Source organism: Leptosomus discolor, chromosome 24 (genome assembly GCF_034619465.1).
Source record: "Leptosomus discolor isolate bLepDis1 chromosome 24, bLepDis1.hap2, whole genome shotgun sequence".
In the NCBI taxonomy this organism is placed as follows: Eukaryota; Metazoa; Chordata; class Aves; order Leptosomiformes; family Leptosomidae; genus Leptosomus; species Leptosomus discolor.
In genome coordinates this window covers 155,997-182,719 of record NC_141414.1, presented here as the reverse complement: position 1 = coordinate 182,719, position 26,723 = coordinate 155,997, and positions in this window count along the sequence as shown.

Genomic DNA, 26,723 nt, shown 5'->3' with positions numbered 1-26,723 from the left:
CGAGAGCCCGACGGACGTCCCGACGCCGATGGCCCGACGGACGTCCCGACGCCGAGGGCCCGACGGACGTCCCGACGCCGAGGGCCCGACGGACGTCCCGACGTAGAGCTGAAAGTTACCTAAATACAGACGCCGAGGGCCCGACGGACGTCCGGACGCCGAGGGCCCGACGGACGTCCGGACGCCGATGGCCCGACGGACGTCCCGACGCCGAGGGCCCGACGGACGTCCCGACGTAGAGCTGAAAGTTACCTAAATACAGACGCCGAGGGCCCGACGGACGTCCGGACGCCGATGGCCCGACGGACGTCCGGACGCCGAGGGCCCGACGGACGTCCCGACGACGAGGGCCCGACGGACGTCCCGACGTAGAGCTGAAAGTTACCTAAATACAGACGCCGAGAGCCCGACGGACGTCTGGACGCCGAGAGCCCGACGGACGTCCGGACGCCGAGAGCCCGACGGACGTCCCGACAACGATGGCCCGACGGACGTCCCGACGCCGATGGCCCGACGGACGTCCCGACGCCGAGGGCCCGACGGACGTCCCGACGCCGAGGGCCCGACGGACGTCCCGACGCCGAGGGCCCGACGGACGTCCCGACGTAGAGCTGAAAGTTACCTAAATACAGACGCCGAGTGCCCGACGGACGTCCCGACGTAGAGCTGAAAGTTACCTAAATACAGACGCCGAGAGCCCGACGGATATCCCGACGCCGAGAGCCCTACGGACGTCCCGACGTAGAGCTGAAAGTTACCTAAATACAGACGCCGAGAGTCCGACGGATGTCCCGACGCCGAGAGCCCTACGGACGTCCCGACGTAGAGCTGAAAGTTACCTAAATACAGACGCCGAGAGCCCGACGGACGTCCGGACGCCGAGAGCCCGACGGACGTCCCGACAACGATGGCCCGACGGACGTCCCGACGCCGATGACCCGACGGACGTCCCGATGCCGAGTGCCCGACGGACGTCCCGACGCCGAGAGCCCGACGGACATCCCGACGCCAAGTGACCGACGGACGTCCCGACGTAGAGCTGAAAGTTACCTAAATACAGACGCCGAGAGCCCGACGGAATTCCGGACGCCGAGAGCCCGACGGACGTCCCGACTTAGAGCTGAAAGTTACCTAAATACAGACGCCGAGAGCCCGACGGACTTCCGGACGCCGAGAGCCCGACGGACGTCCCGACTTAGAGCTGAAAGTTACCTAAATACAGACGCCGAGAGCCCGACGGACGTCCGGGCGCCGAGAGCCCAAAGGACGTCCCGACGCCGATGGCCCGACGGACGTCCCGACGCCGATGGCCCGACGGACGTCCCGACGCCGATGGCCCGACGGACGTCCCGACTCCGAGGGCCCGACGGACGTCCCGACGCCGAGATCCCGACGGACGTCCCGACGCCGAGGGCCCGACGGACGTCCCGACGCCGAGATCCCGACGGACGTCCCGACGCCGATGGCCTGACGGACGTCCCGACGCCGAGAGCCCGACGGACGTCCCGACATAGAGCTGAAAGTTACCTAAATACAGACGCCGAGAGCCCGACGGGCGTCCCGACGCCGAGAGCCAGACAGGCGTCCCGACGTAGAGCTTGAAGTTACCTAAATACGGACGCCGAGCGCCCGACGGGCGTCCCGACGCCGAGAGCCAGACGGGCGTCCCGACGTCGAGCCGAAAGTTACCTAAATACGGACGCCGAGAGCCAGACGGGCGTCCCGACGTCGAACCGAAAGTTACCTAAACACGGACGCCGAGAGCCAGACGGGCGTCCCGACGTCAAGCCGAAAGTTACCTAAACACGGACGCCGAGAGCCCGACGGACGTCCCGACGCCGATGGCCCGACGGACGTCCGGACGCCGAGAGCCTGACCAACATCCGGACGCCGAGAGCCCGACCGACGTCCCAACGGAGAGCTGAAAGTTACCTAAACACAGACGCCAAGAGCCCGACGGACGTCCCGACGCCAAGAGCCCGACGGACGTCCGGACGCCGAGAGCCTGACCAACATCCGGACGCCGAGAGCCCGACCGACGTCCCAACGGAGAGCTGAAAGTTACCTAAACACAGACGCCGAGAGCCCGACGGACGTCCCGACGCCAAGAGCCCGACGGACGTCCGGACGCCGAGAGCCTGACCAACATCCGGACGCCGAGAGCCCGACCGACGTCCCAACGGAGAGCTGAAAGTTACCTAAATACAGACGCCGAGAGCCCGACAGACGTCCCGACGTAGAGCTGAAAGTTACCCAAATACAGACGCCGAGAGCCCGACAGACGTCCCGACGTAGAGCTGAAAGTTACCCAAATACAGACGCCGAGAGCCCGACGGACGTCCCGACGTAGAGCTGAAAGTTACCCAAATACAGACGCCGAGAGCCCGACGGACGTCCCGAAGCCGAGAGCCCGACGGACGTCCCGACGACGATGGCCCGATGCACGTCCCGACGCCGAGGGCCCGACGGACGTCCCGACGTAGAGCTGAAAGTTACCTAAATACAGACGCCGAGAGCCCAACAGACGTCCCGACGCCGAGAGCCCGACAAACATCCGGACGCCGAGAGCCCGACGGACGTCCCGACGCCGATGGCCCGACGGACGTCCCGACGCCGAGGGCCCGACGGACGTCCCGACGTAGAGCTGAAAGTTACCTAAATACAGACGCCGAGGGCCCGACGGACGTCCGGACGCCGAGGGCCCGACGGACGTCCGGACGCCGATGGCCCGACGGACGTCCCGACGCCGAGGGCCCGACGGACGTCCCGACATAGAGCTGAAAGTTACCTAAATACAGACGCCGAGGGCCCGACGGACGTCCGGACGCCGATGGCCCGACGGACGTCCGGACGCCGAGGGCCCGACGGACGTCCCGACGACGAGGGCCCGACGGACGTCCCGACGTAGAGCTGAAAGTTACCTAAATACAGACGCCGAGAGCCCGACGGACGTCTGGACGCCGAGAGCCCGACGGACGTCCGGACGCCGAGAGCCCGACGGACGTCCCGACAACGATGGCCCGACGGACGTCCCGACGCCGAGGGCCCGACGGACGTCCCGACGCCGAGGGCCCGACGGACGTCCCGATGCCGAGTGCCCGACGGACGTCCCGACGTAGAGCTGAAAGTTACCTAAATACAGACGCCGAGAGTCCGACGGATGTCCCGACGCCGAGAGCCCTACGGACGTCCCGACGTAGAGCTGAAAGTTACCTAAATACAGACGCCGAGAGTCCGACGGATGTCCCGACGCCGAGAGCCCGACTGACATCCCGACGTAGAGCTGAAAGTTACCTAAATACAGGCGCCGAGAGCCCGACGGACGTCCGGACGCCGATGGCCCGACGGACGTCCGGACGCCGATGGCCCGACGGACGTCCGGACGCCGAGGGCCCGACGGACGTCCCGACGCCGAGATCCCGACGGACGTCCCGACGCCGAGATCCCGACGGACGTCCCGACGCCGATGGCCTGACGGACGTCCCGACGCCGAGAGCCCGACGGACGTCCCGACATAGAGCTGAAAGTTACCTAAATACAGACGCCGAGAGCCCGACGGACGTCCGGACGCCGAGAGCCCGACGGACGTCCCGACATAGAGCTGAAAGTTACCTAAATACAGACGCCGAGAGCCCGACGGACGTCCGGACGCCGAGAGCCCGACGGACGTCTCGACGCCGAGAGCCCGACGGACCTCCCGACGTAGAGCTGAAAGTTACCTAAATACAGACACCGAGAGCCCGACGGACGTCCCGACGCCGAGAGCCCGACAGACGTCCCGACGCCGATGGCCCGACGGACGTCCGGACGCCGAGCTGAAAGTTACCTAAATACAGACGCCGAGAGCCCGACGGAAGTTCCGACGCCGAGGGCCCGACGGACATCCCGACGCCGAGGGCCCGACGGACATCCCGACGCCGAGGGCCCGACGGACGTCCCGACGCCGAGGGCCCGACGGACATCCCGACGTAGAGTTGAAAGTTACCTAAATACAGACGCCGAGAGCCTGACGGACGTCCCAACGCCGAGAGCCCGACGGACGTCCCGACGCCGAGAGCCCGACGGACGTCCGGACGCCGAGGGCCCGACGGACGTCCGGACGCCGAGGGCCCGACGGACGTCCCGACGCCGAGGGCCCGACGGACGTCCCGACGCCGACGGCCCGACGGACGTCCCGACGTAGAGCTGAAAGTTACCTAAATACAGACGCCGAGAGCCCGACGGACGTCCCGACGCCGAGAGCCCGACGGACGTCCCGACGCCGATGGCCCGACAGACGTCCCGACGTAGAGCTGAAAGTTACCTAAATACAGATGCCGAGAGCCCAACGGACGTCCCGACGCCGAGAGCCCGACGGACGTCCCGACGCCGAGAGCCCGACAGACGTCCCGACGCCGATGGCCCGACGGACGTCCGGACGCCGAGAGCCCGACGGACGTCCCGACGCCGAGGGCCCGACGGACGTCCCGACGCCGAGGGCCCGACGGACGTCCCGACGCCGATGGCCCGACGGACGTCCGGACGCCGAGAGCCCGACGGACGTCCCGACGCCAATGGCCCGACGGACGTCCCGACGCCGAGAGCCCGTCGGACGTCCCTACGCCGAGGGCCCGACGGACGTCCCGACGCCGAGAGCCCTACGGACGTCCCGACGTAGAGCTGAAAGTTACCTAAATACAGACGCCGAGAGCCCGACGGACGTCCCGACGCCGAGAGCCCGACTGACATCCCGACGTAGAGCTGAAAGTTACCTAAATACAGACGCCGAGAGCCCGACTGACATCCCGACGTAGAGCTGAAAGTTAGCTAAATACAGACGCCGAGAGCCCGACGGACGTCCGGACGCCGAGAGCCCGACGGACGTCCCGACAACGATGGCCCGACGGACGTCCTGACGCCGATGACCCGACGGACGTCCCGATGCCGAGTGCCCGACGGATGTCCCGACGCCGATGGCCCGACGGATGTCCCGACGCCGATGGCCCGACGGAAGTCCCGACGCCGAGAGCCCAACGGACGTCCCGACGTAGAGCTGAAAGTTACCTAAATACAGACGCCGAGAGCCCGACGGACTTCCGGACGCCGAGAGCCCGACGGACGTCCCGACTTAGAGCTGAAAGTTACCTAAATACAGACGCCGAGAGCCCGACGGACGTCCGGGCGCCGAGAGCCCAAAGGACGTCCCGACGCCGAGGGCCCGACGGACGTCCCGACGCCGAGGGCCCGACGGACGTCCCGACGCCGAGATCCCGACGGACGTCCCGACGCCGAGAGCCCGACGGACGTCCGGACGCCGAGGGCCCGACGGACGTCCCGACGCCGAGGGCCCGACGGACGTCCCGACGCCGAGGGCCCGACGGACGTCCCGACGCCGACGGCCCGACGGACGTCCCGACGCCGACGGCCCGACGGACGTCCCGACATAGAGCTGAAAGTTACCTAAATACAGACGCCGAGAGCCCGACGGACGTCCCGACGCCGAGAGCCCGACGGACGTCCCGACGCCGATGGCCCGACGGACGTCCCGACGCCGATGGCCCGCCGGACGTCCGGACGCCGAGAGCCCGACGGACGTCCCGACGTAGAGCTGAAAGTTACCTAAATACAGACGCCGAGAGCCCGACGGACGTCCCGACGTAGAGCTGAAAGTTACCTAAATACAGACGCCGAGAGCCCGACGGACGTCCCGACGTAGAGCTGAAAGTTACCTAAATACAGACGCCGAGAACCCGACGGACGTCCCGACGCTGAGGGTCCGACGGACGTCCCGACGTAGAGCTGAAAGTTACCTAAATACAGACGCCGAGAGCCCGACAAACGTCCCAACGCCGAGGGCCCGACGGACGTCCCGACGACGATGTCCCGACGGACGTCCCGACGCCGAGAGCCCGACGGACGTCCCGACGCCGAGGGCCCGACGGACGTCCCCATGCCGAGTGCCCGACGGACGTCCCGACGCCGAGGGCCTGACGGACGTCCCGACGCCGATGATCCGACGGACGTCCCGACGCCGAGGGCCCGACGGACGTCCCGACGCCGAGGGCCCGACGGACGTCCCGACGCCGAGGGCCCGACGGACGTCCCGACGCCGAGGGCCCGACGGACGTCCCGACGCCGAGGGCCCGACGGACGTCCCGACACCTAGAGCCCGACGGACGTCACGACTCCGATGGCCTGACGGACGTCCGGACGTCGAGGGCCCGACGGACGTCGCGACGCCGATGGCCCGACGGACGTCCCGAAGCCGAGGGCCTGACGGACGTCCGGACTCCGATGGCCCGACGGACGTCCCGACATAGAGCTGAAAGTTACCTAAATACAGACGCCGAGAGCCCGACGGACGTCCGGACGCCGAGAGCCCGACGGACGTCCCGACATAGAGCTGAAAGTTACCTAAATACAGACGCCGAGAGCCCGACGGACGTCCGGACGCCGAGAGCCCGACGGACGTTTCGACGCCGAGGGCCCGACGGACGTCCTGACACCTAGAGCCCGACGGCCGTCACGACTCCGATGGCCTGACGGACGTCCGGACGTCGAGGGCCCGACGGACGTCCCGACGCCGATGACCCGACGGACGTCCCGACGCCGAGGGCCCGACGGATGTCCCGACGCCGAAGGCCCGACGGACGTCCCGACGCCGAGGGCCCGACTGACGTCCCGACGCCGAGGGCCCGACGGACGTCCCGACGCCGAGAGCCCGACGGACATCCCGACGCCAAGTGACCGACGGACGTCCCGACGTAGAGCTGAAAGTTACCTAAATACAGACGCCGAGAGCCCGACGGACTTCCGGACGCCGAGAGCCCGACGGACGTCCCGACTTAGAGCTGAAAGTTACCTAAATACAGACGCCGAGAGCCCGACGGACTTCCGGACGCCGAGAGCCCGACGGACGTCCCGACTTAGAGCTGAAAGTTACCTAAATACAGACGCCGAGAGCCCGACGGACTTCCGGACGCCGAGAGCCCGACGGACGTCCCGACTTAGAGCTGAAAGTTACCTAAATACAGACGCCGAGAGCCCGACGGACTTCCGGACGCCGAGAGCCCGACGGACGTCCCGACTTAGAGCTGAAAGTTACCTAAATACAGACGCCGAGAGCCCGACGGACTTCCGGACGCCGAGAGCCCGACGGACGTCCCGACTTAGAGCTGAAAGTTACCTAAATACAGACGCCGAGAGCCCGACGGACGTCCGGGCGCCGAGAGCCCAAAGGACGTCCCGACGCCGAGGGCCCGACGGACGTCCCGACGCCGATGGCCCGACGGACGTCCCGACGCCGAGGGCCCGACGGACGTCCCGACGCCGAGATCCCGACGGACGTCCCGACGCCGATGGCCTGACGGACGTCCCGACGCCGAGAGCCCGACGGACGTCCCGACATAGAGCTGAAAGTTACCTAAATACAGACGCCGACAGGCCGACGGACGTCCGGACGCCGATGGCCCGACGGACGTCCCGACGCCGATGGCCCGACGGACGTCCCGACGCCGAGAGCCCAACGGACGTCCGGACGCCGAGGGCCCGACGGACGTCCCGAAGCCGAGGGCCCGACGGACGTCCCGACGCCGAGGGCCCGACGGACGTCCCGACGCCGAGGGCCCGACGGACGTCCCGACGCCGAGGGCCCGACGGACGTCCCGACGCCGAGGGCCCGACGGACGTCCCGACGCCGATGGCCCGACGGACGTCCGGACGCCGAGAGCCCGACGGACGTCCCGACGCCGAGGGCCCGACGGACGTCCCGACGCCGAGAGCCCGTCGGACGTCCCTACGCCGAGGGCCCGACGGACGTCCCGACGCCGAGAGCCCTACGGACGTCCCGACGTAGAGCTGAAAGTTACCTAAATACAGACGCCGAGAGCCCGACGGACGTCCCGACGCCGAGAGCCCGACTGACATCCCGACGTAGAGCTGAAAGTTACCTAAATACAGACGCCGAGAGCCCGACTGACATCCCGACGTAGAGCTGAAAGTTACCTAAATACAGACGCCGAGAGCCCGACTGACATCCCGACGTAGAGCTGAAAGTTAGCTAAATACAGACGCCGAGAGCCCGACGGACGTCCGGACGCCGAGAGCCCGACGGACGTCCCGACAACGATGGCCCGACGGACGTCCTGACGCCGATGACCCGACGGACGTCCCGATGCCGAGTGCCCGACGGATGTCCCGACGCCGATGGCCCGACGGAAGTCCCGACGCCGAGAGCCCAACGGACATCCCGACGCCAAGTGACCGACGGACGTCCCGACGTAGAGCTGAAAGTTACCTAAATACAGACGCCGAGAGCCCGACGGACTTCCGGACGCCGAGAGCCCGACGGACGTCCCGACTTAGAGCTGAAAGTTACCTAAATACAGACGCCGAGAGCCCGACGGACGTCCGGGCGCCGAGAGCCCAAAGGACGTCCCGACGCCGAGGGCCCGACGGACGTCCCGACGCCGAGATCCCGACGGACGTCCCGACGCCGAGAGCCCGACGGACGTCCGGACGCCGAGGGCCCGACGGACGTCCTGACGCCGAGGGCCCGACGGACGTCCCGACGCCGAGGGCCCGACGGACGTCCCGACGCCGACGGCCCGACGGACGTCCCGACGCCGACGGCCCGACGGACGTCCCGACATAGAGCTGAAAGTTACCTAAATACAGACGCCGAGAGCCCGACGGACGTCCCGACGCCGAGAGCCCGACGGACGTCCCGACGCCGATGGCCCGACGGACGTCCCGACGCCGATGGCCCGCCGGACGTCCGGACGCCGAGAGCCCGACGGACGTCCCGACGTAGAGCTGAAAGTTACCTAAATACAGACGCCGAGAGCCCGACGGACGTCCCGACGTAGAGCTGAAAGTTACCTAAATACAGACGCCGAGAGCCCGACGGACGTCCCGACGTAGAGCTGAAAGTTACCTAAATACAGACGCCGAGAACCCGACGGACGTCCCGACGCTGAGGGTCCGACGGACGTCCCGACGTAGAGCTGAAAGTTACCTAAATACAGACGAAGAGAACCCGACGGACGTCCCGACGCTGAGGGTCCGACGGACGTCCCGACGTAGAGCTGAAAGTTACCTAAATACAGACGCCGAGAGCCCGACAAACGTCCCAACGCCGAGGGCCCGACGGACGTCCCGACGACGATGTCCCGACGGACGTCCCGACGCCGAGAGCCCGACGGACGTCCCGACGCCGAGTGCCCGACGGACGTCCCCATGCCGAGTGCCCGACGGACGTCCCGACGCCGAGGGCCTGACGGACGTCCCGACGCCGATGATCCGACGGACGTCCCGACGCCGAGGGCCCGACGGACGTCCCGACGCCGAGGGCCCGACGGACATCCCGACGCCGAGGGCCCGACGGACGTCCCGACACCTAGAGCCCGACGGACGTCACGACTCCGATGGCCTGACGGACGTCCGGACGTCGAGGGCCCGACGGACGTCGCGACGCCGATGGCCCGACGGACGTCCCGAAGCCGAGGGCCTGACGGACGTCCGGACTCCGATGGCCCGACGGACGTCCCGACATAGAGCTGAAAGTTACCTAAATACAGACGCCGAGAGCCCGACGGACGTCCGGACGCCGAGAGCCCGACGGACGTCCCGACAACGATGGCCCGACGGACGTCCTGACGCCGATGACCCGACGGACGTCCCGATGCCGAGTGCCCGACGGATGTCCCGACGCCGATGGCCCGACGGATGTCCCGACGCCGATGGCCCGACGGAAGTCCCGACGCCGAGAGCCCAACGGACGTCCCGACGTAGAGCTGAAAGTTACCTAAATACAGACGCCGAGAGCCCGACGGACTTCCGGACGCCGAGAGCCCGACGGACGTCCCGACTTAGAGCTGAAAGTTACCTAAATACAGACGCCGAGAGCCCGACGGACGTCCGGGCGCCGAGAGCCCAAAGGACGTCCCGACGCCGAGGGCCCGACGGACGTCCCGACGCCGAGGGCCCGACGGACGTCCCGACGCCGAGATCCCGACGGACGTCCCGACGCCGAGAGCCCGACGGACGTCCGGACGCCGAGGGCCCGACGGACGTCCCGACGCCGAGGGCCCGACGGACGTCCCGACGCCGAGGGCCCGACGGACGTCCCGACGCCGACGGCCCGACGGACGTCCCGACGCCGACGGCCCGACGGACGTCCCGACATAGAGCTGAAAGTTACCTAAATACAGACGCCGAGAGCCCGACGGACGTCCCGACGCCGAGAGCCCGACGGACGTCCCGACGCCGATGGCCCGACGGACGTCCCGACGCCGATGGCCCGCCGGACGTCCGGACGCCGAGAGCCCGACGGACGTCCCGACGTAGAGCTGAAAGTTACCTAAATACAGACGCCGAGAGCCCGACGGACGTCCCGACGTAGAGCTGAAAGTTACCTAAATACAGACGCCGAGAGCCCGACGGACGTCCCGACGTAGAGCTGAAAGTTACCTAAATACAGACGCCGAGAACCCGACGGACGTCCCGACGCTGAGGGTCCGACGGACGTCCCGACGTAGAGCTGAAAGTTACCTAAATACAGACGCCGAGAGCCCGACAAACGTCCCAACGCCGAGGGCCCGACGGACGTCCCGACGACGATGTCCCGACGGACGTCCCGACGCCGAGAGCCCGACGGACGTCCCGACGCCGAGGGCCCGACGGACGTCCCCATGCCGAGTGCCCGACGGACGTCCCGACGCCGAGGGCCTGACGGACGTCCCGACGCCGATGATCCGACGGACGTCCCGACGCCGAGGGCCCGACGGACGTCCCGACGCCGAGGGCCCGACGGACGTCCCGACGCCGAGGGCCCGACGGACGTCCCGACGCCGAGGGCCCGACGGACGTCCCGACACCTAGAGCCCGACGGACGTCACGACTCCGATGGCCTGACGGACGTCCGGACGTCGAGGGCCCGACGGACGTCGCGACGCCGATGGCCCGACGGACGTCCCGAAGCCGAGGGCCTGACGGACGTCCGGACTCCGATGGCCCGACGGACGTCCCGACATAGAGCTGAAAGTTACCTAAATACAGACGCCGAGAGCCCGACGGACGTCCGGACGCCGAGAGCCCGACGGACGTCCCGACATAGAGCTGAAAGTTACCTAAATACAGACGCCGAGAGCCCGACGGACGTCCGGACGCCGAGAGCCCGACGGACGTTTCGACGCCGAGGGCCCGACGGACGTCCTGACACCTAGAGCCCGACGGCCGTCACGACTCCGATGGCCTGACGGACGTCCGGACGTCGAGGGCCCGACGGACGTCCCGACGCCGATGACCCGACGGACGTCCCGACGCCGAGGGCCCGACGGATGTCCCGACGCCGAAGGCCCGACGGACGTCCCGACGCCGAGGGCCCGACTGACGTCCCGACGCCGAGGGCCCGACGGACGTCCCGACGCCGAGAGCCCGACGGACATCCCGACGCCAAGTGACCGACGGACGTCCCGACGTAGAGCTGAAAGTTACCTAAATACAGACGCCGAGAGCCCGACGGACTTCCGGACGCCGAGAGCCCGACGGACGTCCCGACTTAGAGCTGAAAGTTACCTAAATACAGACGCCGAGAGCCCGACGGACTTCCGGACGCCGAGAGCCCGACGGACGTCCCGACTTAGAGCTGAAAGTTACCTAAATACAGACGCCGAGAGCCCGACGGACTTCCGGACGCCGAGAGCCCGACGGACGTCCCGACTTAGAGCTGAAAGTTACCTAAATACAGACGCCGAGAGCCCGACGGACTTCCGGACGCCGAGAGCCCGACGGACGTCCCGACTTAGAGCTGAAAGTTACCTAAATACAGACGCCGAGAGCCCGACGGACTTCCGGACGCCGAGAGCCCGACGGACGTCCCGACTTAGAGCTGAAAGTTACCTAAATACAGACGCCGAGAGCCCGACGGACGTCCGGGCGCCGAGAGCCCAAAGGACGTCCCGACGCCGAGGGCCCGACGGACGTCCCGACGCCGATGGCCCGACGGACGTCCCGACGCCGAGGGCCCGACGGACGTCCCGACGCCGAGATCCCGACGGACGTCCCGACGCCGATGGCCTGACGGACGTCCCGACGCCGAGAGCCCAAAGGACGTCCCGACGCCGAGGGCCCGACGGACGTCCCGACGCCGATGGCCCGACGGACGTCCCGACGCCGAGGGCCCGACGGACGTCCCGACGCCGAGATCCCGACGGACGTCCCGACGCCGATGGCCTGACGGACGTCCCGACGCCGAGAGCCCGACGGACGTCCCGACATAGAGCTGAAAGTTACCTAAATACAGACGCCGACAGGCCGACGGACGTCCGGACGCCGATGGCCCGACGGACGTCCCGACGCCGATGGCCCGACGGACGTCCCGACGCCGAGAGCCCAACGGACGTCCGGACGCCGAGGGCCCGACGGACGTCCCGAAGCCGAGGGCCCGACGGACGTCCCGACGCCGAGGGCCCGACGGACGTCCCGACGCCGAGGGCCCGACGGACGTCCCGACGCCGAGGGCCCGACGGACGTCCCGACGCCGAGGGCCCGACGGACGTCCCGACGCCGATGGCCCGACGGACGTCCGGACGCCGAGAGCCCGACGGACGTCCCGACGCCGAGGGCCCGACGGACGTCCCGACGCCGAGAGCCCGTCGGACGTCCCTACGCCGAGGGCCCGACGGACGTCCCGACGCCGAGAGCCCTACGGACGTCCCGACGTAGAGCTGAAAGTTACCTAAATACAGACGCCGAGAGCCCGACGGACGTCCCGACGCCGAGAGCCCGACTGACATCCCGACGTAGAGCTGAAAGTTACCTAAATACAGACGCCGAGAGCCCGACTGACATCCCGACGTAGAGCTGAAAGTTAGCTAAATACAGACGCCGAGAGCCCGACGGACGTCCGGACGCCGAGAGCCCGACGGACGTCCCGACAACGATGGCCCGACGGACGTCCTGACGCCGATGACCCGACGGACGTCCCGATGCCGAGTGCCCGACGGATGTCCCGACGCCGATGGCCCGACGGAAGTCCCGACGCCGAGAGCCCAACGGACATCCCGACGCCAAGTGACCGACGGACGTCCCGACGTAGAGCTGAAAGTTACCTAAATACAGACGCCGAGAGCCCGACGGACTTCCGGACGCCGAGAGCCCGACGGACGTCCCGACTTAGAGCTGAAAGTTACCTAAATACAGACGCCGAGAGCCCGACGGACGTCCGGGCGCCGAGAGCCCAAAGGACGTCCCGACGCCGAGGGCCCGACGGACGTCCCGACGCCGAGATCCCGACGGACGTCCCGACGCCGAGAGCCCGACGGACGTCCGGACGCCGAGGGCCCGACGGACGTCCTGACGCCGAGGGCCCGACGGACGTCCCGACGCCGAGGGCCCGACGGACGTCCCGACGCCGACGGCCCGACGGACGTCCCGACGCCGACGGCCCGACGGACGTCCCGACATAGAGCTGAAAGTTACCTAAATACAGACGCCGAGAGCCCGACGGACGTCCCGACGCCGAGAGCCCGACGGACGTCCCGACGCCGATGGCCCGACGGACGTCCCGACGCCGATGGCCCGCCGGACGTCCGGACGCCGAGAGCCCGACGGACGTCCCGACGTAGAGCTGAAAGTTACCTAAATACAGACGCCGAGAGCCCGACGGACGTCCCGACGTAGAGCTGAAAGTTACCTAAATACAGACGCCGAGAGCCCGACGGACGTCCCGACGTAGAGCTGAAAGTTACCTAAATACAGACGCCGAGAACCCGACGGACGTCCCGACGCTGAGGGTCCGACGGACGTCCCGACGTAGAGCTGAAAGTTACCTAAATACAGACGAAGAGAACCCGACGGACGTCCCGACGCTGAGGGTCCGACGGACGTCCCGACGTAGAGCTGAAAGTTACCTAAATACAGACGCCGAGAGCCCGACAAACGTCCCAACGCCGAGGGCCCGACGGACGTCCCGACGACGATGTCCCGACGGACGTCCCGACGCCGAGAGCCCGACGGACGTCCCGACGCCGAGTGCCCGACGGACGTCCCCATGCCGAGTGCCCGACGGACGTCCCGACGCCGAGGGCCTGACGGACGTCCCGACGCCGATGATCCGACGGACGTCCCGACGCCGAGGGCCCGACGGACGTCCCGACGCCGAGGGCCCGACGGACATCCCGACGCCGAGGGCCCGACGGACGTCCCGACACCTAGAGCCCGACGGACGTCACGACTCCGATGGCCTGACGGACGTCCGGACGTCGAGGGCCCGACGGACGTCGCGACGCCGATGGCCCGACGGACGTCCCGAAGCCGAGGGCCTGACGGACGTCCGGACTCCGATGGCCCGACGGACGTCCCGACATAGAGCTGAAAGTTACCTAAATACAGACGCCGAGAGCCCGACGGACGTCCGGACGCCGAGAGCCCGACGGACGTCCCGACATAGAGCTGAAAGTTACCTAAATACAGACGCCGAGAGCCCGACGGACGTCCGGACGCCGAGAGCCCGACGGACGTTTCGACGCCGAGGGCCCGACGGACGTCCCGACACCTAGAGCCCGACGGCCGTCACGACTCCGATGGCCTGACGGACGTCCGGACGTCGAGGGCCCGACGGACGTCCCGACGCCGATGACCCGACGGACGTCCCGATGCCGAGTGCCCGACGGATGTCCCGACGCCGAAGGCCCGACGGACGTCCCGACGCCGAGGGCCCGACGGACGTCCCGACGCCGAGAGCCCGACGGACATCCCGACGCCAAGTGACCGACGGACGTCCCGACGTAGAGCTGAAAGTTACCTAAATACAGACGCCGAGAGCCCGACGGACTTCCGGACGCCGAGAGCCCGACGGACGTCCCGACTTAGAGCTGAAAGTTACCTAAATACAGACGCCGAGAGCCCGACGGACTTCCGGACGCCGAGAGCCCGACGGACGTCCCGACTTAGAGCTGAAAGTTACCTAAATACAGACGCCGAGAGCCCGACGGACTTCCGGACGCCGAGAGCCCGACGGACGTCCCGACTTAGAGCTGAAAGTTACCTAAATACAGACGCCGAGAGCCCGACGGACTTCCGGACGCCGAGAGCCCGACGGACGTCCCGACTTAGAGCTGAAAGTTACCTAAATACAGACGCCGAGAGCCCGACGGACGTCCGGGCGCCGAGAGCCCAAAGGACGTCCCGACGCCGAGGGCCCGACGGACGTCCCGACGCCGATGGCCCGACGGACGTCCCGACGCCGAGGGCCCGACGGACGTCCCGACGCCGAGATCCCGACGGACGTCCCGACGCCGATGGCCTGACGGACGTCCCGACGCCGAGAGCCCGACGGACGTCCCGACATAGAGCTGAAAGTTACCTAAATACAGACGCCGACAGGCCGACGGACGTCCGGACGCCGATGGCCCGACGGACGTCCCGACGCCGATGGCCCGACGGACGTCCCGACGCCGAGAGCCCAACGGACGTCCGGACGCCGAGGGCCCGACGGACGTCCCGAAGCCGAGGGCCCGACGGACGTCCCGACGCCGAGGGCCCGATGGACGTCCCGACGCCGAGGGCCCGACGGACGTCCCGACGCCGACGGCCCGACGGACGTCCCGACGTAGAGCTGAAAGTTACCTAAATACAGACGCCGAGAGCCCGATGGACGTCCCGACGCCGAGAGCCCGACGGACGTCCCGACGCCGAGAGCCCGACGGACGTCCCGACGCCGATGGCCCGACAGACGTCCCGACGTAGAGCTGAAAGTTACCTAAATACAGATGCCGAGAGCCCAACGGACGTCCCGACGCCGAGAGCCCGACCGACGTCCCGACGCCGAGGGCCCGACGGACGTCCCGACGCCGATGGCCCGACGGACGTCCCGACGCCGAGGGCCCGACGGACGTCCCGACGCCGAGGGCCCGACGGACGTCCCGACGCCGAGAGCCCGTCGGACGTCCCTACGCCGAGGGCCCGACGGACGTCCCGACGCCGAGAGCCCGACGGACGTCCCGACGCCGATGGCCCGACAGACGTCCCGACGTAGAGCTGAAAGTTACCTAAATACAGATGCCGAGAGCCCAACAGACGTCCCGACGCCGATGGCCCGACGGACGTCCGGACGCCGAGAGCCCGACGGACGTCCCGACGCCGAGGGCCCGACGGACGTCCCGACGCCGAAGGCCCGACGGACGTCCCGACGCCGAGAGCCCGACGGACATCCCGACGCCAAGTGACCGACGGACGTCCCGACGTAGAGCTGAAAGTTACCTAAATACAGACGCCGAGAGTCCGACGGACGTCCCGACATAGAGCTGAAAGTTACCTAAATACAGACGCCGAGAGCCCGTCGGACGTCCGGACGCCGAGGGCCCGACGGACGTCCCGACGCCGAGAGCCCTACGGACGTCCCGACGTAGAGCTGAAAGTTACCTAAATACAGACGCCGAGAGTCCGACGGACGTCCCGACGCCGAGAGCCCAACTGACATCCCGACGTAGAGCTGAAAGTTACCTAAATACAGACGCCGAGAGCCCGACGGACTTCCCGACGCCGAGAGCCCGACGGACGTCCCGACAACGATGGCCCGACAGACGTCCCGACGCCGATGACCCGACGGACGTCCCGATGCCGAGTGCCCGACGGATGTCCCGACGCCGAAGGCCCGACGGACGTCCCGACGCCGAGAGCCCGACGGACATCCCGACGCCAAGTGACCGACGGACGTCCCGACGCCGAGAGCCCGACGGACATCCCGACGCCAAGTGACCGACGGACGTCCCGACGTAGAGCTGAAAGTTACCTAAATACAGACGCCGAGAGCCCGACGGACTTCCGGACGCCGAGAGCCCGACGGACGTCCCGACTTAGAGCTGAAAGTTACCTAAATACAGACGCCGAGAGCCCGACGGACGTCCCGACTTAGAGCTGAAAGTTACCTAAATACAGACGCCGAGAGCCCGACGGACGTCCCGACTTAGAGCTGAAAGTTACCTAAATACAGACGCCGAGAGCCCGACGGACGTCCCGACTTAGAGCTGAAAGTTACCTAAATACAGACGCCGAGACCCCGACGGACGTCCCGACTTAGAGCTGAAAGTTACCTAAATACAGATGCCGAGAGCCCGACGGACGTCCGGGCGCCGAGAGCCCAAAGGACGTCCGGGCGCCGAGAGCCCAAAGACGTCCCGACGCCGAGGGCCCGACGGACGTCCCGACGCCGATGGCCCGACGGACGTCCCGACGCCGATGTCCCGACGGACGTCCCGACGCCGAGGGCCCGACGGACGTCCCAACGCCGAGATCCCGACGGACGTCCCGACGCCGATGGCCTGACGGACGTCCCGACGCCGAGAGCCCGACGGACGTCCCGACATAGAGCTGAAAGTTACCTAAATACAGACGCCGACAGGCCGACGGACGTCCGGACGCCGATGGCCCGACGGACGTCCCGACGCCGATGGCCCGACGGACGTCCCGACGCCGAGAGCCCAACGGACGTCCGGACGCCGAGGGCCCGACGGACGTCCCGACGCCGAGGGCCCGACGGACGTCCCGACGTAGAGCTGAAAGTTACCTAAATACAGACGCCAAGAGCCCGACGGACGTCCCGATGCCGATGGCCCGACGGACGTCCCGACGCCGAGTGCCCGACGGATGTCCCGACGCCGATGGCCCGACGGACGTCCCGACGCCGAGAGCCCGACGGACATCCCGACGCCGAGTGACCGACGGACGTCCCGACGTAGAGCTGAAAGTTACCTAAATACAGACGCCGAGAGCCCGACGGACTTCCGGACGCCGAGAGCCCGACGGACGTCCCGACTTATAGCTGAAAGTTACCTAAATACAGACGCCGAGAGCCCGACGGACGTCCGGACGCCGAGAGCCCGAAGGACGTCCTGACGCCGAGGGCCCGATGGACGTCCCGACGCCGATGGCCCGACGGACGTCCCGACGGACGTCCCGACGCCGAGATCCCGACGGACGTCCCGACGCCAATGGCCCGACGGACGTCCGGACGTCGAGGGCCCGACGGACGTCCCGACGCCGATGGCCCGACGGACGTCCCGAAGCCGAGGGCCTGACGGACGTCCGGACTCCGATGGCCCGACGGACGTCCCGACATAGAGCTGAAAGTTACCTAAATACAGACACCGAGAGCCCGACGGACGTCCGGACGCCGAGAGCCCGACGGACGTCCCGACATAGAGCTGAAAGTTACCTAAATACAGACGCCGAGAGCCCGACGGACGTCCGGACGCCTAGAGCCCGACGGACGTCTCGACGCCGAGGGCCCGACGGACGTCCCGACACCTAGAGCCCGACGGACGTCACGACTCCGATGGCCTGACGGACGTCCGGACGTCGAGGGCCCGACGGACGTCCCGACGCCGATGGCCCGACGGACGTCCCGAAGCCGAGGGCCTGACGGACGTCCGGACTCCGAAGGCCCGACGGACGTCCCGACATAGAGCTGAAAGTTACCTAAATACAGACGCCGAGAGCCCAACAGACGTCCCGACGCCGAGAGCCCGACGGACATCCCGTCGCCGATGGCCCGACGGACGTCCGGACGCCGAGAGCCCGAAGGACGTCCCGACGCCGAGGGCCCGATGGACGTCCCGACACCGATGGCTCGACGGACGTCCCGACGCCGAGGGCCCGACGGACGTCCCGACGCCGAGATCCCGACGGACGTCCCGACGCCGAGATCCCGACGGACGTCCCGACGCCGAGGGCCCGACGGACGTCCCGACGCCGAGATCCCGACGGACGTCCCGACGCCGAGAGCCCGACGGACGTCCCGACATAGAGCTGAAAGTTACCTAAATACAGACGCCGACAGGCCGACGGACGTCCGGACGCCGATGGCCCGACGGACGTCCCGACGCCGATGGCCCGACGGACGTCCGGACACCGAGGGCCCGACGGACGTCCCGACGCCGACAGCCCCACGGACGTCCCGACGTAGAGCTGAAACTTACCTAAATACAGACGCCGAGAGCCCGATGGACGTCCCGACGCCGAGAGCCCGACGGACGTCCCAACGCCGATGGCCCGACGGACGTCCCGACGCCGATGGCCCGACGGACATCCCGACGCCGAGAGCCCGACGGACGTCCTGACGTAGAGCTGAAAGTTACCTAAATACAGACGCCGAGAGCCCAACAGACGTCCCGACGCCGAGAGCCCGACGGACGTCCCGACGCCGATGGCGCGACGGACGTCCCGATGCCGAGAGCCCGACGGACGTCCCGACATAGAGCTGAAAGTTACCTAAATACAGACGCCGACAGGCCGACGGACGTCCCGACGCTGAGGGCCCGACGGACGTCCCGACGCCGAGATCCCGACGGACGTCCCGACGCCGAGATCCCGACGGACGTCCCGACGACGATGGCCCGACGGACGTCCCGACGCCGATGGCCCGTCGGACGTCCCGACGCCGATGGCCCGCCGGACGTCCGGACGCCGAGAGCCCGACGGACGTCCTGACGTAGAGCTGAAAGTTACCTAAATACAGACGCCGAGAACCCAACACACGTCCCGACGCCGAGAGCCCGACGGACGTCCCGTCGCCGATGGCCCGACGGACGTCCCGACGCCGAGAGCCCGACGGACGTCCCGACGCCGAGACCCCGACGGACGTCCCGACGCCGATGGTCCGACAGACGTCCCGACGTAGAGCTGAAAGTTACCTAAATACAGATGCCGAGAGCCCGACGGACGTCCCGACGCCGAGAGCCCGACGGACGTCCCGACGCCGAGAGCCCGACGGACGTCCCGACGCCGAGGGCCCGACGGACGTCCGGACGCCGAGAGCCCGACGGACGTCCCGACGCCGAGCGCCCGACGGACGTCCCGACGCCGATGGCCCGACGGACGTCCCGACGCCGAGAGCCCGACGGACGTCCCGACGCCGAGGGCCCGACGGACGTCCCGACGCCGAGGGCCCGACGGACGTCCCGACGCCGATGGCCCGACGGACGTCCGGACGCCGAGAGCCCGACGGACGTCCGGACGCCGAGAGCCCGACGGACGTCCCGACGCCGAGGGCCCGACGGACGTCCCGACGCCGATGGCCCGACGGACGTCCCGACGCCGAGAGCCCGACGGACGTCCCTACGCCGAGGGCCCGACGGACGTCCCGACGCCGATGGCCCGACGGACGTCCGGACGCCGAGAGCCTGACCGACATCCGGACGCCGAGAGCCCGACCGACGTCCCAACGTAGAGCTGAAAGTTACCTAAACACAGACGCCGAGAGCCCGACGGACGTCCCGACGCCAAGAGCCCGACGGACGTCCGGACGCCGAGAGCCTGACCAACATCCGGACGCCGAGAGCCCGACCGACGTCCCAACGTAGAGCTGAAAGTTACCTAAATACAGACGCCGAGAGCCCGACGGACGTCCCAACGCCAAGAGCCCGACGGACGTCCCGACGTAGAGCTGAAAGTTACCCAAATACAGACGCCGAGAGCCCGACGGACGTCCCGAAGCCGAGAGCCCGACGGACGTCCCGACGACGATGGCCCGACGGACGTCCCGACGCCGAGGGCCCGACGGACGTCCCGACGTAGAGCTGAAAGTTACCTAAATACAGACGCCGAGAGCCCAACAGACGTCCCGACGCCGAGAGCCCGACGGACGTCCGGACGCCGAGAGCCCGACGGACGTCCCGACGCCGATGGCCCGACGGACGTCCCGACGCCGAGGGCCCGACGGACGTCCCGACGTAGAGCTGAAAGTTACCTAAATACAGACGCCGAGGGCCCGACGGACGTCCCGACGCCGATGGCCCGACGGACGTCCCGACGCCGATGGCCCGACGGACATCCCGACGCCGAGAGCCCGACGGACGTCCCGACGTAGAGCTGAAAGTTACCTAAATACAGACGCCGAGAGCCCGACGGACGTCCCGACGCCGAGAGCCCGACGGACGTCCCGACGCCGAGGGCCCGACGGACGTCCCGACGCCGAGGGCCCGACGGACGTCCCGACGCCGAGAGTCCGACAGACATCCGGACGCCTGAGGGCCCGACGGACGTCCCGACGTAGAGCTGAAAGTTACCTAAATACAGACGCCGAGAGCCAGACGGACGTCCCGACGCCGAGGGCCCGACGGACGTCCCGACGTAGAGCTGTAAGTTACCTAAATACAGACGCCGAGAGCCCGACGGATGTCCCGACGCCGAGGGCCCGACGGACGTCCCGACGTAGAGCTGTAAGTTACCTAAATACAGACGCCGAGAGCCCGACGGACGTCCCGACGCCGAGAGCCCGACGGACGTCCCGACGACGATGGCCCGACGGACGTCCCGACGCCGAGGGCCCGACGGACGTCCGGACGCCGAGAGCCCGACGGACGTCCCGACGCCGATGGCCCTACGGACGTCCCGACGCCGAGGGCCCGACGGACGTCCCGACGCCGAGGGCCCGACGGACGTCCCGACGTAGAGTTGAAAGTTGCCTAAATACAGACGCCGAGAGCCCGACGGATGTCCCAACGCCGAGAGCCCGACGGACGTCCCGACGACGATGGCCCGACGGACGTCCCGACGTAGAGCTGAAAGTTACCTAAATACAGACTCCGAGAGCCCGACGGACGTCCCGACGCCGAGAGCCCGACGGACGTCCCGACGACGATGGCCCGACTCACGTCCCGACGCCGAGAGCCCAACGGACGTCCCGACGTAAAGCCCAACACACGTCCCGACGTAGAGCCCAACTCACGTCCCGACGTAGAGCCCAACACACGTCCCGATATAGAGCCCATCACACGTCCCGACGTAGAGCCCATCACACGTCCCGACGTAGAGCCAAACACACGTCTCAACGGAGAGCCGAAAGCAAGCTCAAGACAGATGTCCCGACGCAGAGCCCAAAAGTCATCCCAACGTCGAGTCCAACAGACGTTCTGACGTAGAGCTGAAAGCAAGCTAAATCCAGATGTAGAGCGTAACAGACATCTCGACGTAGAGCCCAACAGATGTTCCGATGTAGAGCTGAAATTTAGCTAACTACAGACTTAGAGCCCAACACAAGTCCCGACGTAGAGCCGAACACACGTCCCGACGTAAAGCCAAAGAGACGTCTCGACGGAGAGCCAAAAGCGAGCTCAAGACAGACGTCCCGACGCAGAGACCAAAAGACATCCCAACCTAGAGCCCAACAGACGTCCCGACGTAGAGCCCAACAGATGTTCCGATGTAGAGCTGAAATTTAGCTAACTACAGACTTAGAGCCCAACACACGTCCCGACGTAAAGCCAAAGAGACGTCTCGACGGAGAGCCAAAAGCGAGCTCAAGACAGACGTCCCGACGCAGAGACCAAAAGACATCCCAACGTAGAGCCCAACAGACGTCCCGATGTAGAGCCGAACAGATGTCCCGAAGTAAAGCACAACAGATGTTCCGAAGTAGAGCCGAAAGCGAGCTCAAGCCAGACATCCCGACGTAGAGCCCAACACACGTCCCGACGTTGAGCCCAACAGTCGTCCCGATATAGATCCGAAAGCGAGCTCAAGACACACTTCCCAAACTAGAGCCCAAGACACGTCCCGACTTAGAGCCCTACAGACGTCCCAACGTTGAGACCATCAGACATCCCAACGTAGAACAGAAAGCGACCTCAAGCCAGACGTAGAGCCCAAGATACGTCCCGACTTAGAGCCCAAGGTACGTCCCGACTTAGAGCCCAACATACGTCCCGACGTAGAGACGAAAGTGAGCTACAGCCAGACATAGAGCCCAAAAGACGTCCCGACGTAGAGCCCAACACACGTCCCGACGTAGAGCCGAAATTAACCTCAAGCCAGACATAGAAACCAACGTACGTCCCGACATACAGCCCAACAGACGTCCCGACGTAGAGCCCAACAGACGTCCCGACGTAGAGCCTAAAGCGAGCTCAAGCCAGACGTATAGCCCAACAGTCGTCCCGACGTAGATCCGAAAGCGAGCTCAAGACACACTATACAAACTAGAGCCCAAGACAAGTCCCGACTTAGAGCGCAACGGACGTCCCGACGTAGAGCCCAACAGATGTCTCAACATAGAGCCGAAAGCGTGCTCAAGCCAGGCTACTTAAAGTAGAACCCAAGACACGTCCCTACGTAGAGCCCAACAGACGTCCCGACGTTGAGACCAACAGACATCCCAAAGTAGAGCAGAAAGTGAGCTCAAGCCAGACGTAGAGCCCAAGAGACGTCCCGAATTAGAGCCCAACAGACGTCCCGACGTAGAGCCCAACACATGTCCCATTGTAGAGCCCAACATACGTCCCGACGTAGAGCCCAACAGACGTTCCAACGTAGAGCCAAAAGTGAGCTACAGCCAGACTGTCCTGGGTTACAGTGTAAAATGTGCCAAAAGGAAAAAAAAAATATTCTATTACCATCTTCAGGAGCTGTTGAGACCAGGTGGGGCGGTGCTCCCTGCCTCCCCCCTCTGGACTATCTCCTGTTACTGGGCACAACAATGCCTTATCGCCTGACCCATCGATAACTCGCTCCTGGGCTATCTCCTGTTAATGGCCCATCAAGGAACTGCCTCACGACTCCCCATCCCATTGTGAGATGCTCCGCCCGGGGAGGGGGGGGAAGGAGCCAAGTAGTCCATGCCAAATAAAAACGGAGATTTTGAACACCCTAGCAGCCTTTCTTCCACTGGATTCCCAGAGGAGCTTTTCCCCCCACTGGAGTTCCAGAGGACAAGAGCTACCTACCTACCACTGGACCTTCAGAGGAAGACCAGACTCTTTTACCTGATTGCTGCTTCCACAGAACTACATCCATCACTTCAGGAGGACTGCAGCCAGCATCTTATCGGACTGCTACTGCCACCCTAACAGGGTGTCAGGTTGTATTCCTGACTCTGTCAGTGTAAACCAGCGGGTTGTTTGTTTTTCCCTGCCTTGTGTTATATATATATATATTAGTAAAGAACTGTTATTCCTATTCCCCATATCTTTGCCTGAAGGCCCATTAATTTCAAAATTATAATAATAATTTGGAGGGAAGGTGGTTGCACTTTCCATTTCAAGGGAGGCTCCTGCCTTCCTCCACAGACACCTGTCTTTTCAAACCAAGACACAGACATAGATCCCAAAAGACGTCCCGACGTAGAGCCCAACAGATGTCCTGACGTAGAGCCGAAATTAACCTCAAGCCAGACGTAGACACCAACGTACGTTCCGACGTAGCGCCCAACACAGGTCCCGTTGTTGAGCTCAGAAGACCTCCCGACGTAGAGCCAAAATTAACCTCAAGCAAGATGTAGACACCAACGTACTTTCCGACGTAGCACCCAACACATGTCCCGTTGTTGAGCTCAGAAGACGTCCCGACATATAGCCGCAAATGAGCTAAAGCCAGACGTAGAGCCCAAGAGAGGTCCCGACGTAGAGCCCAACCTACGTTCCGACGTAGAGGTGAATGTGAGCTAACAACAGACTTAGAGCCCAACAGACGTCCTGACGTAGAGCCGAACAGATGTCCCGAAGTAAAGCACAACAGATGTTCCGAAGTAGAGCCGAAAGTGAGCTCAAGCCAGACATCCCGACGTAGAGCCCAACAGACATCCCGATGTAGAGCCCAACAGACGTCCCGACGTAGAGCCCAACAGATGTCCCGACGTAGAGCCCAACAGATGTTCCGATGTAGAGCTGAAAGTTAGCTAACTACTGACGTAGAGCCCAATACACATCCCGACGTAGAGATCAACAGATGTCCCGAGATAAAGCCCAACAGACGTCCCGACGTAGAACCGAAAGCAAGCTCAAGCCAGACATATCGAAGTAGAGACCAACAGATGTCCCGATGTAGAGCTCAGAAGACGTCCCGACGTATAGCAGCAAATGAGCTAAAGCCAGACGTAGAGCCCAAGAGACGTCCTGACGTAGAGCTCTAAAGAGGTCCTGACTTAGAGCCCAAGAGACGTCCGGACATAGAGCCCAACAGACGTCCCGACGTAAAGCCCAACAGACGTCCCGACGTAAAGCCCAACAGACGTCCCGACGTAGAGCCCAACACACGTCCCGTTGTAGAGCCGAACATACATCCCGACGTAGGGCCCAACAGACGTTCCAACGTAGAGACGAAAGTGAGCTACAGCCAGACGTAGAGCCCAAAAGACGTCCCAACGTAGAGCCCGAGAAACATCCCGACGTAGAGCCCAACAGGTGTTCGGACGTAGAGCCGAAATTAACCTCAAGCCAGACGTAGACACCAACGTACATTCCGACGTAGCGCCCAACACACGTCCCGTTGTAGAGCTCAGAAGACGTCCCGACATATAGCCGCAAATGAGCTAAAGCCAGACGTAGAGCCCAAGAAACGTCCCGACATTTTGCCCAACAGATGTTCCGACGTAGAGCCGAAAGTGAGCAAAAGCCAAACATAGAGCCCAAGAGAAGTCCAGACGTAGAGCGCAAGAGACGTCCCGACCTAGAGCCCAACAGATGTCCCGACGTAAAGCCCAACAGACGTCCCGACGTAGAGCCCAACACACGTCCCGTTGTAGAGCCCAAAAGACATCCCGACGTAGAGCCCGAGAAACGTCCCGACGTAGAGCCCAACAGGTGTTCGGACGTAGAGCCGAAATTAACCTCAAGCCAGACGTAGAAACCAACGTACGTCCTGACGTAGAGCCCAACAGATGTCCCGATGTAGAGCCGAAAGCGAGCTCAAGCCAGACGTACATCCCAAGAGACGTCCCGACTTAGAGCTCTAAAGACGTCCTGACAGAGCCCAACAGACGTCCCGACGTAGAGCCGAAAGCGAGCTCAAGCCAGACATATCGAAGTAGAGACCAACAGACGTCCCGACGTAGAGACCAACAGATGTTTCGACGTAGAGCAGAAAGTGAGCTACAGCCAGACGTTGCGCCCAACACACGTCCCGACGTATAGCCTGAGAGACATTCCGACGTAGAGATGAAATTAACCTCAAGCCAGACGTAGAAACCAACGTACGTTCCGACGTAGCGCCCAACACACGTCCTATTGTTGAGCTCAGAAGACGTCCTGACGTATAGCCGCAAATGAGCTAAAGCCAGACGTAGAGCCCAAGAGACATCCCGACGTAGAGCCCAACAGATGTTCCGACGTAGAGCTGAAAGTGAGTAAAAGCCAAACGTAGAGCCCGAGAGACGTCCCGAAGTAGAGCTCAACAGACGTCCCGACGCAGAGCCCAACAGACGTTCCGACGTAGAGCCGAAAGTGAGCTACAGCCAGACGTAGAGCCCAAAAGACGTCCCGACGTATAGCCCGAGAGACGTCCCGACGTAGAGCCGAAATTAACCTCAAGCCAGACGTAGACACCAACGTACATTCCAACGTAGCGCCCAACACACGTCCCGTTGTAGAGCTCAGAAGACGTCCTGACGTATAGCCGCAAATGAGCTAAAACCAGACGTAGAGACCAAGAGACGTCCCGTCATAAAGCCCAACAGATGTTCCGACGTCTCTACAGCTTGCAACAGTCTGGCCATTGTTTTTTGGAAAGTTTCTGGATATAATGCAGGTCAGTTCTTGGAATGTAAAACCTAAAAATGGGAATAGTATTGTATTTGGCTGCAGAAGCAAGAAGGGGAGAAGACAGGTCCATGAGGGTGAGAAAAATTCTTGCCCCTTTTACCTGCAAAATGACACAGGTATGAAAAGACTTCTTGTTCAAGGCTTCCCAAGAGTTTGCTAAGGTGTGAGGGGGAGAGTTTGAAGTGGGAGAAGGAAGAAACAGAAGAATTT